The following is a 14,192-nucleotide window of genomic DNA, read 5'->3' as shown; positions in this document are numbered from 1 at the left end:
TTATCCAAAATATCATTTCTATTTAGAAACCCATGTATATTTAGACCATAACATTCAATTTTACGGTTAAATGTGTAAATTGTATGGGACAGGAGTCACTTCCTTATAGAGATGTGGGCGCATCAATTAATTGATAGTAAACATTGGATCTATTTATATTTATAAAAACTGAAAAGTTATCAAATTTTCATATTGGACCTCATATTACGTTTTATAATCATGTCTTATTACTGAAAATTCCAAAATACTATATACCATTTCAACTTATATCTCTTACTAGAATAGTCTGGCCTTTGTTTTAGTAAAACAACTATTCATCAGACTCAGTTACAATACATTATTTACAAGTAAAAAAATTATAGCTTTATTTGATTGCAGTATTTCGTAATTAATTATTAATATCGCATTTTTGTCCATTGTTCTACATTCGTTATAAAAACTACACTAAAAAAAACCTAAGTGCAGATTACACGGTATGGATTTTTGTCATTGTTGAAGAACGTACGGTGACCTATAATGCTCTGGTGGATAGTTGTCGCATCTGCAATCATACCACATTGCCTATTTTTAATATAATAAATCTCTGAAAATTTTTACCCAATCTAAATTAATGAATCCTCGCCATTTATTTTTACCATGAACGTATTTCCATTATGATGATGCATTTTTCTCAAGCATAGTCTCTTATAATCATGTACAGAATGGCTATATTTTATATTTCGCATTGAATGTAATGTTGTATATTATATATCATTGAGATGTGACTTTAATGAAATATTTAATAGAATTGCATGTTTATACCATGGTGTATTTCGATCTTAAAACGCTTGGCTCGCTGCGCTTTGGTGAAAGAAAACAAAGAAATAAACAGGGAGTGCAGCGGAACTCTTACAAGTTCTCTTAGAAACTAAATAATTAGATTTTTTAAAATAATTTTTCATTATTCAAGTCTTTCAAAAGAGTTTAATACATGTATATCTGAATAAACACATAACGGTCACATTATATATAAAAGTATATGTTTCCCGAAAGAAAAATACACACACAAAAATCAACATTTGAAATTGTGCATATGTCAGAGGCATCATTTTCTACAAAATAAATGTCGAATTGGTCTAATACGTGGAGAAAAGGGACTCCTCATTACAAAATCTTGGGTCGTTTTGAGTTTTGTCTATATCTTAAATAAACATACGGGAAATAACTGTCAAAATACATGTATGTGTAATCTGGGTACTCTCACGTTAGCGGTTCCGAACATTTTGAGCCTACATTCTTCATTTTCCAGTATATTAACAAATATTTGGGGTAGTGATAGGAAGTAATATGTATTTGGGGTAGTGATAGGAAGTAATATGTATTTGAGGTAGTGATAGGAAGTAATATGTATTTGAGGTAGTGATAGGAAGTAATATGTATTTGAGGTAGTGATAGGAAGTAATATGTATTTGGGGTAGTGATAAGTGATAGGGAGTAATATGTATTTGAGGTAGTGATAGGAAGTAATATGTATTTTTTTGGTTATATATCTTTAATTAGATATAGGAAGATGTGGTGTGAGTGCCAATGAGACAACTCTCCATACAAATAACAATTTAAAAAGTAAACCATTATATTAATACATATAAGTACGCCCGAGTCAGTGACAACTCTACAACAGGTTTATTCATCGGATCACCAGCAATGATGGTGGTACTTGGCTGTGTACATATCTTTAATACATATATATATATTAGTATACATGTAGTGTATTGTACAATGACTGTTCTTAATTATTTTAATTTGATACGGAAGTGCCTTTTGTCATATGGTGTGTTCCTTGTGGGTGCACTACTTAACGCACCTACATATAAAAAAAACGTAAATTTTACGATTTTCTTTTAATTCTGATATAATTAAATGGTTGAAAAATTACAAATCTTTTTTTTTTTCATTTATATTATTCTAAAGAGATGTATTGTCATAAAAATTTCCTCGGACATTTTCAAAAGCCTAATAAAAACCTAAATTATTCGGATAACAATCTGTTAAATTGTTATATATCATTTTCCTTTAAACGTAAATTCTACACAGATAATGGAAACAGGAAAAACTCTTTGCATTGAAGTTTGACAAAGATACGGAAGCAAAATTTATCGGGAATTTTTTTTTAAATATCAAAAGTACCTGACGAGCCTTATCTATTAACTATACCAACGTTGTTTTTTTTTATCGAATCTTATGATCAATGATCAAATAAATAATTACATTATCTGCTTTGTGGCATGTTGTATATTATTTTAAGCTTTCAAGGTCATACGGAGGTTAAATGTTTAAAATACCTACTTACATATTAAACATCAATCACACTAACCTCTCTCTCCGACATAATTCCAACATACATGGGGGATAGTTAATGAAATCAGTGAGAAAATAATGAAGCATCTGTTAAAAGAAGTTTAAGACGATACATGTCAACTGAAACAAAGAAAATTGTTTTAATAGCAGACGAGAATAGTTGCATTTGCCAATCAAAGTGCACATCGATATGGCACAGACACGGGGGCATTCAAAGGTCACGTGTCCTCGCACTTGTTATAGTCAGTCAGCGCGAGACTGGATTTAGAAACTGCAAATAAATTCCCTGCAAAGTTATTCAGCATTGACCCGATAAAAAATAAAGTTGAAGGGTTTATTTACGGTCAGCCGGCACTGACCGCGGTCTGACCCGTTACTGACCACATTTAAATCATCATTCGTAGATGAAATAAAATGATATTTGAATTACCCAGTTTTATCTTTTGTGGCCGTCATTCAAAATTACTTTTAAAAATTCTAAACTATTAAAACATGCCTCAAATTTCAAGTTGCACTTCTGTTGACCGGTGTCGTGTCCTCGGCGACCTAGCATTGTGTTATTGTCTAGTGCGTTTTTAGTTTAATTGTATTGATCTTGTTATTAACTAAGCGTCGTTAGTTCATATGCATCTGTGAAGAGGACATGCTGCATAAATAATACCCATGGGAATCAATCGTATTTTAAATTCACAGAATAATATCTTTTCATATTTTTTCTTTTTCTTTGAAATGGTATTAAGTGGTCCACTTGTAACAATAATATAAATTGTCAAGTTAGGATAAAACAATATAAGTAAAAGTCTCTTTGCAAAGGCCAAAGTTGCGTTTTCGTATATTCTTGATAGTAGTTTCGTGATGGACTTATCTCAATAATATTTCAAATATGCAAAATATGCAAAATTTAACATTTTTAAAAAAGATCATTTTGAACGTTAGTCTTACCTATTTCATAAATCATTCATTAGTTTAAATAAAACAAAGAACGATAAAAAAAAAAAAACCACACAAAAACTAACAATTGAACCAGAATAATTTTAAGTTTGAATAGCATCAAACTGTATGTGGATGTTTTACATTAACGTAGGTATGTTATATTGTTTGTGTATTTTTTTTTCTCCATGATTAATGCAAATTACACATCTAGCAAAACAAATTGGAAAACAGACCCAACCTTATTTAAAGCATTTTAATGATTATTTCCAATCTTTTAAATTGAATAAATCCTTAAGTATAAATTGCTATTTTCACAATTTATGTTCTCGGATTTCAGCTCGTTGAACATTAATTAAGAAAGGCAATAAAGGAGCAACCCATTTATTAATATTTGTTTACATTTGTGGGGCGGGTATTTGTGACCCATTCGCCTATGTGGGGCGGGCATGACCCATTGGCATAGCATTTTTCACTCAGAGTCCTATTCCGTATGTCAAAATCATATCCAACTAAAATTAGAATTATTTTAACTTCAAACGATTTTTAAGGCTGCATCAAATTTGCTTTTGCATATCAAAGATTTTTTTTGTATTTTCCAGAGAAATATCATGGTTTTAGATTGTGTTTGTTATCTTCAACTATAACTCAAATTAAAAGTAAAATAACAGTAATACCGAACGACAATGATAATTTAAATCGGGAAGTTCCTAATCATATGTTCAAAATCAAGACATTCTAGCCTCTTAACTACAGAAAAGCAATTTATATAATTTTCACATAACACATCTATCTTATTGCATTAAATAAAAATATTATCATTCTAACCAAAATGGAGTTGGTTTTCTTAAATTCAAGATTTTTACTTAAATAAGTATTAAGTTAAAAAGCAGGAGAATGATAGCGTTGCCGATAACGTTACTTTTTTACATTCGAGGTACTATCGTCGAATACATTTCTTGTGCCAATGGCCATTAACACGATTTTATATTCTTGTATATATAAGTATATTCAATACTGTTATTTTAATCAGACTCTCACGTTATTATACATTTCTTAATGAGAAAATCCTTCCAAGGCAATCACAATATGTTATTTTTTGTATATGTTTTTATAAAGGAAAAGAAATAATAAAACATGATATCTTTTTTTTTCTTCAGTCAAGGACAGGATACTATACTAACCTGAAACGATTAATAGATTTTCTTTACTAATTACGAGCTTTGAAATAGTACACCTATTTACTTTACAGCTCTACGTAATCATCCAACGTTTAACAGTTCAATACTAGACTGACCTCCATTTAACCTATCAAATATAATAGGAAATCAATTGGGAAACGTTCAATATATTGTTTTTACGAGTCGATGCGTGCTAATGCAATGATTTAATTGTCAACAAATTGTATGAAAAATAGTTGTGAAAAGCATAGTAAAAAGTTTATGCTTTGATTTTTTTTCAAGGTTAAATTTATCAAGGTTATGACACGTTGTCAAAAGCGCAAGTCATTAAAATGTAATATTTCTTGTAACAGATTGCATAAACATTTATTAAGCTATATGTTGTAATGATTAAAATCGATTAAACATTATTTTTTCTTTAGTAAAGTCGGATTATAGGTCAATATAACAGTTAGCTCTCAATCTAAGATATTATGCAACAATTTTTTTGAAGATTTAAACTGAGAGGTTTTGCTGTTGCTATGAAATAGAGGGGCGAAAGGTACCAGATTCACATCCAAACTCATAAGTTGAAAAAAACTGACAACACCACTGCTTAATAGGGAAAATAACAATTACATAGAAAACTAAAGACTAAGCAACAGGAAATCCATCAAACACTGGGGAGATCCCATGTGCTCTGGTAGGCAGATCCTGCTCCAAATGTTACACTCGTCGTGTTGTTCATGTTAGTACAAACCAAGTAACAAGTCTAGTTCGGTTGGCCACATTTATAAAAAGGGGTTAGGATTGTAGTTACGACATTAGGAACTTATCCGCTATCATCTGTGAAACAGATATTACATAATGGTCAACCAACTTAATTGTAATAGCGTCCGTAACATTTATGAAGGAATAATTTCAATTTCACCATTTGCAAATCTAGGTTAGATAGCATCCTTGCAGCAACCCTCCATCAAGGAAATCATGATAGGAAATACAAGCCAGGGAATTTCATATCAATTGGGAGATATATACTCTTTATACAAGAGCTGTTGGAATGTTGCTACATAGAAATGAAGAGTTCACAATTGGAAAGTTGAAATCATCTCTTTTGTCGTAAAGTTTTGATTAAAGGATATTAAAAAGAGAGGTGAAAGATACCAAAGGGACATTCCAACTCATAATTGAAAAATAAACTGATGACGTCATAGTCAAAAACGAAAATACAAACAATACATTGAAAATCAAAGACTGATCAACACTAGCCCCATAAAAAAATAATCATTGAGCATTTGGAAGGCCCAGCAATAAACCGTTGTTTGTACGAACACTTATGTAGTTTAGGTATCCAATACGGTGACGGAAGATATGAGTTCTTCGTCCTTGGTTGAAACTACAAAAGAATATAGAACAGACCTATAACTACCCTGGATTCCCTCTTTAATAAGTTACATGGGCAGGCGCGGATCCAGAGGGGGGGTTCCGGGGGTTGGAACCCCCCTTTTTTTTGGACGATCAATGCATTTGAATGGGGACATGTAATTGGAACCCCCCCTTTTGTCCTGGGTTAGGAACCCCCCCTTTTTTAAATGGCTGGATCCGCCCCTGCATGGGGGTATATGTTATGTTTCGAAGTGAATTGTTAATACATGTACCTTATACATTTAATAAGAAGTTTATGTAAAGTGATTTACACGTAACAACGGTGTTGTTTGTGGCATTGTTTTCGGGGACAACAAAATAATTTTCATGGAGGACATTCAAAACTCTTAAATCGAAGTGAAACTGACAATTTTATGGGAAAAAATTAAAGGGAAAGACGAAAAGACAAACATGTTCACTTAAGCAAAACATAAACATACTGAGAAAAAGAAGCCCAACCAAAAATTAAGTCCACTCGTGTTCGAGAGGTGTACGACACCAAAATTAAAGGGACATTCAAACTCATAATTGAAAAATAAACTGATGACGCCATAGCCAAAAAAATAAAAAACACACATACACATAAAAAAAAATACATAGAAAATTAAAGACTGAGCAACACGAATCCTATTAAAAAAACTGTGAGTGGGAAGGATAAGCTGACCATGTTCCACAGTAAGCTGCTGTCTCAGTCAGATTCTAAGGGTTTAAAAGAGGGACGAAAGATACCAAAGGGACAGTCAAACTCATAAATCCAAAACAAACTGACAACGCCATGGCTAAAAATGAAAAAGACAAACAGAAAAACAATAGTACACATGACACAACATAGAAAACTAAAGAATAAACAACACGAACCCCACCAAAAACTAGGGGTGATCTCAGGTGCTCCGGAAGGGTAAGCAGATCCTGCTCCACATGTGGTACCCGTCGTGTTGCTTATGTGATTACAAATCCGGTAAATAGTCTAATTCGGTAGGTCACATTCATGAAAGGGAAGGGGATTGTAGTTACGACGTAAGGAACATATCCGATATCATTTGTGAAACGGTTATTCCATAACGGTCAACCAACTCGTGATGGCGTCCGTAAAATTTACGAAGGGATGATTTCATCTTCACCATTTGGAACTCTTGGTTTAATAGCTTCCTTGTGAGCAGTAACCCTCTATCAAGAAAATCATGATAGGAAATGAAAGCACGGGAATATCGTATCGATTGGGAGATATATACCCCGTATGCAGGTGCTGCTGGAATGTTGCTACTTAGAAATGGAAAGTTCACAATTGGAAAGCTGAAATCATCTCTTTTGTCGTAAAGTTTTGTTTTCAACCGACCCTCATTGTCAATTTCTAGATGTAAGTCAAGATATGAAGCCGACTTAACTGTATCTGTAGTATCCTTTATCTCCAATTCGATGGGATAGATGCGTTCCACATAGTCATCAAATTTTGAATTGTTTAGTGAAAGAACGTCATCTATATAGCGGAAAGTAGAGTTAAAGGATATTGCTAACTTCTTATCTTTCTTCCTATTAAGTTCCTGTATGAAGTCAGCCGCATAATAATAAAGAAACAAGTCGGCAAGTAGAGGGGCACAGTTTGTTCCCATTGGGATGCCGACAGTCTGTTGAAAAACACGTCCTCCGAAGAACTATTATGATTGGAAAATGATATGTTTTACATCTCTGTAAATCACCAGAAATTTTAACTTTCTTAATCTTAAATTTCAAGTTAATTTTAATGTTTTAAAAAATAATATGAATTCGACATCATAAACAGAACACACCAATGGAACAAAAAACGATGTCTTAGATAAGATGTTTTGAATCTCTTGTAATTGGCAAAAAAATAATTATTCTATCCCTTTATGTGCTTTTTTATTTGTATAAATGTCTCGCACATGTATGCTCAATAAATATATATATAATCAATAAAAATTATATTAATGATAGAACAGTTTTTATCTTTACATTAAAAAAATATGTATGGACGAACATACTGAGATGGCAAACATAAACTAATCTAAAAATTATTAGACTAAAACATTACTGAAAGAAAAGAATGAAAAGCAAAACATAACAGTCCAATAACACTACTCAGAAAACTACAAAAACAAGAACTGAATACACTAAGGAATTATCAGTATAGTTCTTGCTCCAATGCAGAAACTGTTTTGATATAGAGTATTTGTCATATAGTTCACCATTTCACTTGAAGCAGATCTGTATTTCCTGATAGCTATTTTATATTACATTTTATTTTATGTTTTTAACACATATCAGAATAAGGAGAGGTTGTGTTACTGCCAATGTGACCACTATCAACCAAATACCAAAATACTTGGATTTAAATATATCGATTAACGCCCAGCCCTCCACAAAACTGAACGGAAGTTTGACTGCATAACACAATAACAGAGTACAGAAACAGTTAGAAAGAGTGTTTCAAACGCAGACTAACACAAATCACAAAAATACCGTACTTAAAAGACCATTTTTAAACCGGACAAATCTAAAGAACTTGCAGACACTGAAAGCTGGTTCAATGCTCATTGTAACTTATAGATAATCTTTTTTCTCCAAGACTAAAATATCAATATTTATGTACACATTCACCAAATTTAGTGTATAGACGTCATAAACAAAAGCATATCTTTGTACAATGCCAACATATAAGTATAGTATGTAGGACCATAATTGTTCATAACTGTATATCAATACACATAGATTAAGGCGACAAAAGCTTACCGATGTTTCAATCTCATCAATTGATAAGGTAGAAACAAATCAAAGTAATAAACAAAAACGGAGGGAATCGCATGGACCCTTATATATCATGTAGAGCCACATTTACCCCTGTAAAAATAAAGTCAACAGTGGTAAACCGCTGTTCCAAAGTCATAAATCGATTGAGAGAAAAAAAATCCGGATAACAAAATAAAACCCAAGTGAAACACATCATCTATAGCAATACAAGGAAATAACAGAACAATGAAGTGGAACAAAAAACAAACAACAACGCAACATACATAAAAACGAACTTTTAGATAACAACTGCCATATTTCTGACTAGGTACAAACTCATTTGGCTTTGCAATAATTCAATATTGCATTTTAAGATTATTATTTAAAAGAATACAGAATCTTGTTCATGTGACTTTAAAGCTATATAATCAAAAGGTTTCTTTTAAAATTTGTATGGTAAAGACTGAACGAGAAAGTTTGCCATCCAAGTCCTTCACATTCATGATGTTTATCGAATAACAATGGATGTGAACGCCATGTCAAATATGAAGGATGTTATTTGTTCTGCCGGAATTTCTAATCCCAACGAAACCATTAGTTTATCCCAGACGATACTGCTGATTTATTAACCTTTGTTTGTCATTATTGTCTTCAAATCATAACTTGTTTTCAAAATATTTATTTCCGTCCAATCGATTCATTTTTAAACAGTCAAACAATATCATATCAAACATGTGGTACGTAACCGACGTTTGTCACTCCGTTTTAGTTGCCTTGTCTTTTCTGAAATTCTGTTAAACAGGGAATCTTAGAAGAAGCAAAATATGGAGAGTTTTGGGAGGGCAAGGAGTAATCAAATATAAGATGCATATTTGTTATTCTTGGGTTTATATGATGTAATGTACTATTATTTATTTATGTATTGCTATGTCCTGAGTTTTCTTGCATTTATATACACATGGAAAAAAAGTATTGCAACACCTTGGTTTTTTAAAACTTGAAAAATCAGCCTCTTATTTTGGATGGAATATGATAAAATATTTGTAAAATAATATAGAAACGTAGTTAATGATAACATTGGCATTAAAACGAATAAAAAAAATGTATGAAATAAAAAAAATTTATCTAACCAAAATTTTTATAACAAAATGAAGTGTTTTTTGTACAAAAAATCGTTTTACAACTTTTACTGTAGTCGAACTTTACAATGTCAGACATTTCAAAATTAATTTTTAGATGATTGTTCACATCATGGGTGATCGTTATACGCCAAAGAATTAGTACTTTGTGCGCAGCCTCCATTCAAACGGATAACCGAATCTTAACGTCTTCTGATTCCTGCCATAAGTCGACTAATTTGTTGCTAAGGTAGCAGCACCCATGCTTGACGAAGGGTATTATTTATTTCATTACGTGTTTGAACTGGAGTGTCCTTTCGTGCACTTAAAACGCACAATAGTGTCCCATATATGCTCGATATGGTTCAAATTCGGGCTACGATCGGATCAAGGAAGATAAACCGAATTCCATTGGAACAATGGATCTTCCTCCACGATGCTAATTTCCAACTTTGGCGAGTTCTGCACTATCTTGGATACGGGCAACTATGTGTCTGTTCGTAGGCAAAGGTCCCCGAAATGGTCTTATCGCTCGATAACCAGTAGCGATGAGTCGATCTCGAACAGTTTTTGTTTAAAGCTCCTGTGTGGTCATCACTCTCTTTTTAGGATTGTCTTGTTTGCAATGAGCTTCCTTCTGACATACTTGCGTTATGCTTGATTTTCCCTAGCAGATGTTATAGGGGGTCTTCTTGATCTCGGAAGGTCTTTAACATTGTTTGTTGCCTGATTTTTATTCTCAAACGACTTAAAGTGGAATGGTGGTGACCAACAATACTTGCAATTGTCAGAGCGACATACCTGCTTCTCTCATGCTGATTATCTCCCATCTTGCTGCAGTTATGAGTTGTGGAAGACCAATTACAAACTGTCAATCACATAACTTTATAAACTTGGTTATTTAAAGTGTTGAAAACAATGAGGATAAAAACATCTGTTTTATTGTTTACGAGTACAGTAGATGCATGTGCAGATAAGAACTTATAGAGTCGATATTTATTGATTACACTCAGGTGATATTTAAATAATGTTTAACTAGTTCTATTTCAACAAATTATATCACCAAAAAAAGAGAGTGTTTTTTTAATATGAATTTCAATTTGGTGTTGCAATACTTTTTTCCATGTGTATGTATATTTTATTCCTGTCATGTACTGTTGTAGTTATTTTACGATATTTTGTTTAGCATTTTCATATCACTGGAGGATTTGTATTTGGTGCGATACAGGATTTCTGTTGTTCCGTTGTCGTTAATGTATTTACCTGGGTGTGATCTGATTTGTCGATTTATGAACAGTTAAAAGAAAAGCATGTTCAACTTATGCAAGGAATACACAACTCATCTTGGGAAAACACTGCCTTGAGGTAGCCAAGTCCATAGTTTTGTATCATTTGTTCATATTTTCAGCATTTGGGTCAATAACAACCGTACGCTAACTGTGTAAAACATCTGGTTTTTGTTTTTATTTTTAAAAATTTCCTAATACAAATTCGACTTGCAAATCAAAGGCAACAATAGTATACCGCTGTTCGAAATTCATAAATCGATAGAGAAAAAACAAATCTGAGTTACAAACTAAACCTGAGGGAAACACATCAAATATAAGAGGAAAACTACGACACAACAGAAACACAACACAACATTAAAATTTGACACACACAGAAACGAACTATAATATAAATAAAGGCAATAGTAGTATACCGCTGTTCAAACTCATAAATCCATGGAAAAAAACAAAATCGGGGTAACAAACTAAAACTGAGGGAAACGCATTAAATATAAGAGGAGAACAAGGACACAACACTACAATGTAACACACACAGAAACGGACTAAGCATCAGACAAAATCCCACGTGGAATAAGAAATATAACATCAAAACCAAATACATGAATTTGGGATGGACAAGTACCGTGACACGTCTTATCGCAATGTGAACTTACACTCAAAAATAAGAGAAAACAAACGACGCAACGTTAAAATGTAACACACAGAAACAAACTATGATATAACAATGGCCATATTCTTGACTTGGTACAGGACATTTTTAAAGGAAAAACATGGCAATTGTCAAATGTTATCACAGGTCTCATTTCAAATAAAGGCACAGTAGTATACCGCTGTTCAAAACTCATAAATCCATGGACAAAAAATAAAATCGGGGTAACAAACTAAAACTGAGGGAAACGCATCAAATATAAGAGGAGAACAACGACACAACATTAAAATGTAACACACAGAAGCGGACTAAGCATTAGACAAATCCTATGAGAATAACAAATATAACATCAAAACCAAATACATGAATTTGGGACACGTCTTATAGTAATGTGAATTCACACTCAAAATGCAACCAGTAAGTCGACAACTATATCAGTTTTGCTAACAACAAAGATATACCAGAACTGTTATTGATTTTTATGCGCATCAGAGAGATAATCATCTTCTCCTTGGTAGTAGTCTCACTTTTCATAATGTGCTCTTCGTGAACTGATCTATGCCAAAGAAACATACATTCTACATTTGAAAATGCCTGTACCAAGACAGGAATATGACAGTTTTCGTCCATTCGTTTTTTATGTGTTTTGTCATTTGATTTTGCCATGTGATTATGGACTTTCCGATAAGATTTTCATCTGAGTTTAGTATTTTTGTGATTTTACTTTATACTAAACTTAGCTAACGAAGGAAAGATGACAGGATAGTATTAATGATACTGATAACAATATATTTCTATCTGACCACAGACCAGTAAACCAATTTTGATCTGTGACGGTCATTTTGATCTGTCTAGGACTGAAGCGCGTATAGTGTAGACATACACATACATAACGTATTAACTTAATACTGTAAATTCAGAAATTATTGCGTACATTTATTATTGCGATTTTATCATTTTAGACTTAAACTCGTTTACGATTTTGAGAAAAATCCTGTTTAATTCAAATAATAAATTTCAAAATGCGAGTTTAAATTATTGCGTTTACAACTCGGTCGCATTTTTCGCAAATAATAAAAATCTCGCAATAATTCCTGAATTTATTTGAAATATTGTGAAAACACCATACGATGGAACAGAGTGTGTGTTACTGTTGAAAATGAGAAATTAACAATCGGAAAGTCGAAATAATCACGTTTGTCATACATTCTCATTGAAATATGAGTCATTGACTGACAGAACTTAAAATGAAAGAGCTGTGTCTGCTTGAAAATGCGGAATTTAACATAGAAAGCAATGGGGCCATGCATTAGTGGTGTACTTCTTAAAGAGAAGATGATGTGGATCTTTTAATTGAGCACGGTTTTGAAAATTGACAGGACTTGCTATCAAGGCATAATTATAAGGATAATGATTACCGATTTTGGGGAAGATCTTTAGGAATGTTTAAAATACACACCTGATTGACATTGTTGATTGACTATATTTCTGGTGGTCATTTTTTTTTACCGTAGAAAGACTCATAGTAAGAACGTGAGAAAGTTCTTGATTGGAACATCTTGACGACCCTGCTATATATAAATCTAAAGTAATATTTTCTAACCAAAATCTGTGAAGAAAAATAATTTATTACTTCAACTAGGAAACTATCCCTTTTTTCATAACCCTTCACCAAAAATATTGTATCCACTATTTTGAACCACCGAAACGATTTTTAATAGAATTGCTCTAACCAAAACAAAGAAAGCTAGTGACAAAAGGGAAAAGAATTGTAAGGCAAAGGCCTGAATATTGTAACCCGAATTTGTTTTTTCTCAATCGATTAATGAATTTCGAACAGCGGTATACTTCTGTTGCATTTATTTATATTGAAAAACAAAATTCAGGTTAATAATGCAGTTGATAACTATGCCAATAAAATCACTCATTCGTCGTAAAAAATCTGACAAAGCCATGGCAAAAATAAAACCGGATAATTTACCAAAAAAAACACCATAAATAACTAATAACTGAGCAACACGAAACCCGCCTTGGGTTGATCACGGATACTCCGAAAAGGAATGCAGATCCTGTTTCACATGTGGCGTTGCTCATGTAAGAACACATTCAGCGAAAAGTTTAATTCGGTGATGTCACATTGGAGGATATGAGGATTGGATTATGATTATGAAAGTTTGAATGTATCCATCGTCATTTGTGAAACAGATATTCCCTAGTGGCAAACCAATTTGTGATGGAGTTTGTAATTTTTTAAATTTTTTTTGGCAAATTTTTATTTCACTTTCAAATATATCGACGATATTTTGTCACCAAAAAAGTTGTGCCAAATACGACTAATGTAATTTACGGCTTGGGAAAGTGTGCAAGTGTCGTTAAAATGACAATCAGACGTCTGATCAATCCATGACTATGTCGCAGAAACATTCGGTTACTTCAGTTGTCGGGTTGATATTTTTGTTGTTTTTAATTTTTCATCATTCTGTTTTTCGTTAATTTATGCATTTTATTTACCTCAATGCTGTATCCCTCTTTCTAACTA

The sequence above is a fragment of the Mytilus edulis genome, chromosome 3 (genome assembly GCF_963676685.1).
Source record: "Mytilus edulis chromosome 3, xbMytEdul2.2, whole genome shotgun sequence".
Lineage (NCBI taxonomy): Eukaryota > Metazoa > Mollusca > Bivalvia > Mytilida > Mytilidae > Mytilus > Mytilus edulis.
Note: the sequence above shows the minus strand (reverse complement) of the source record.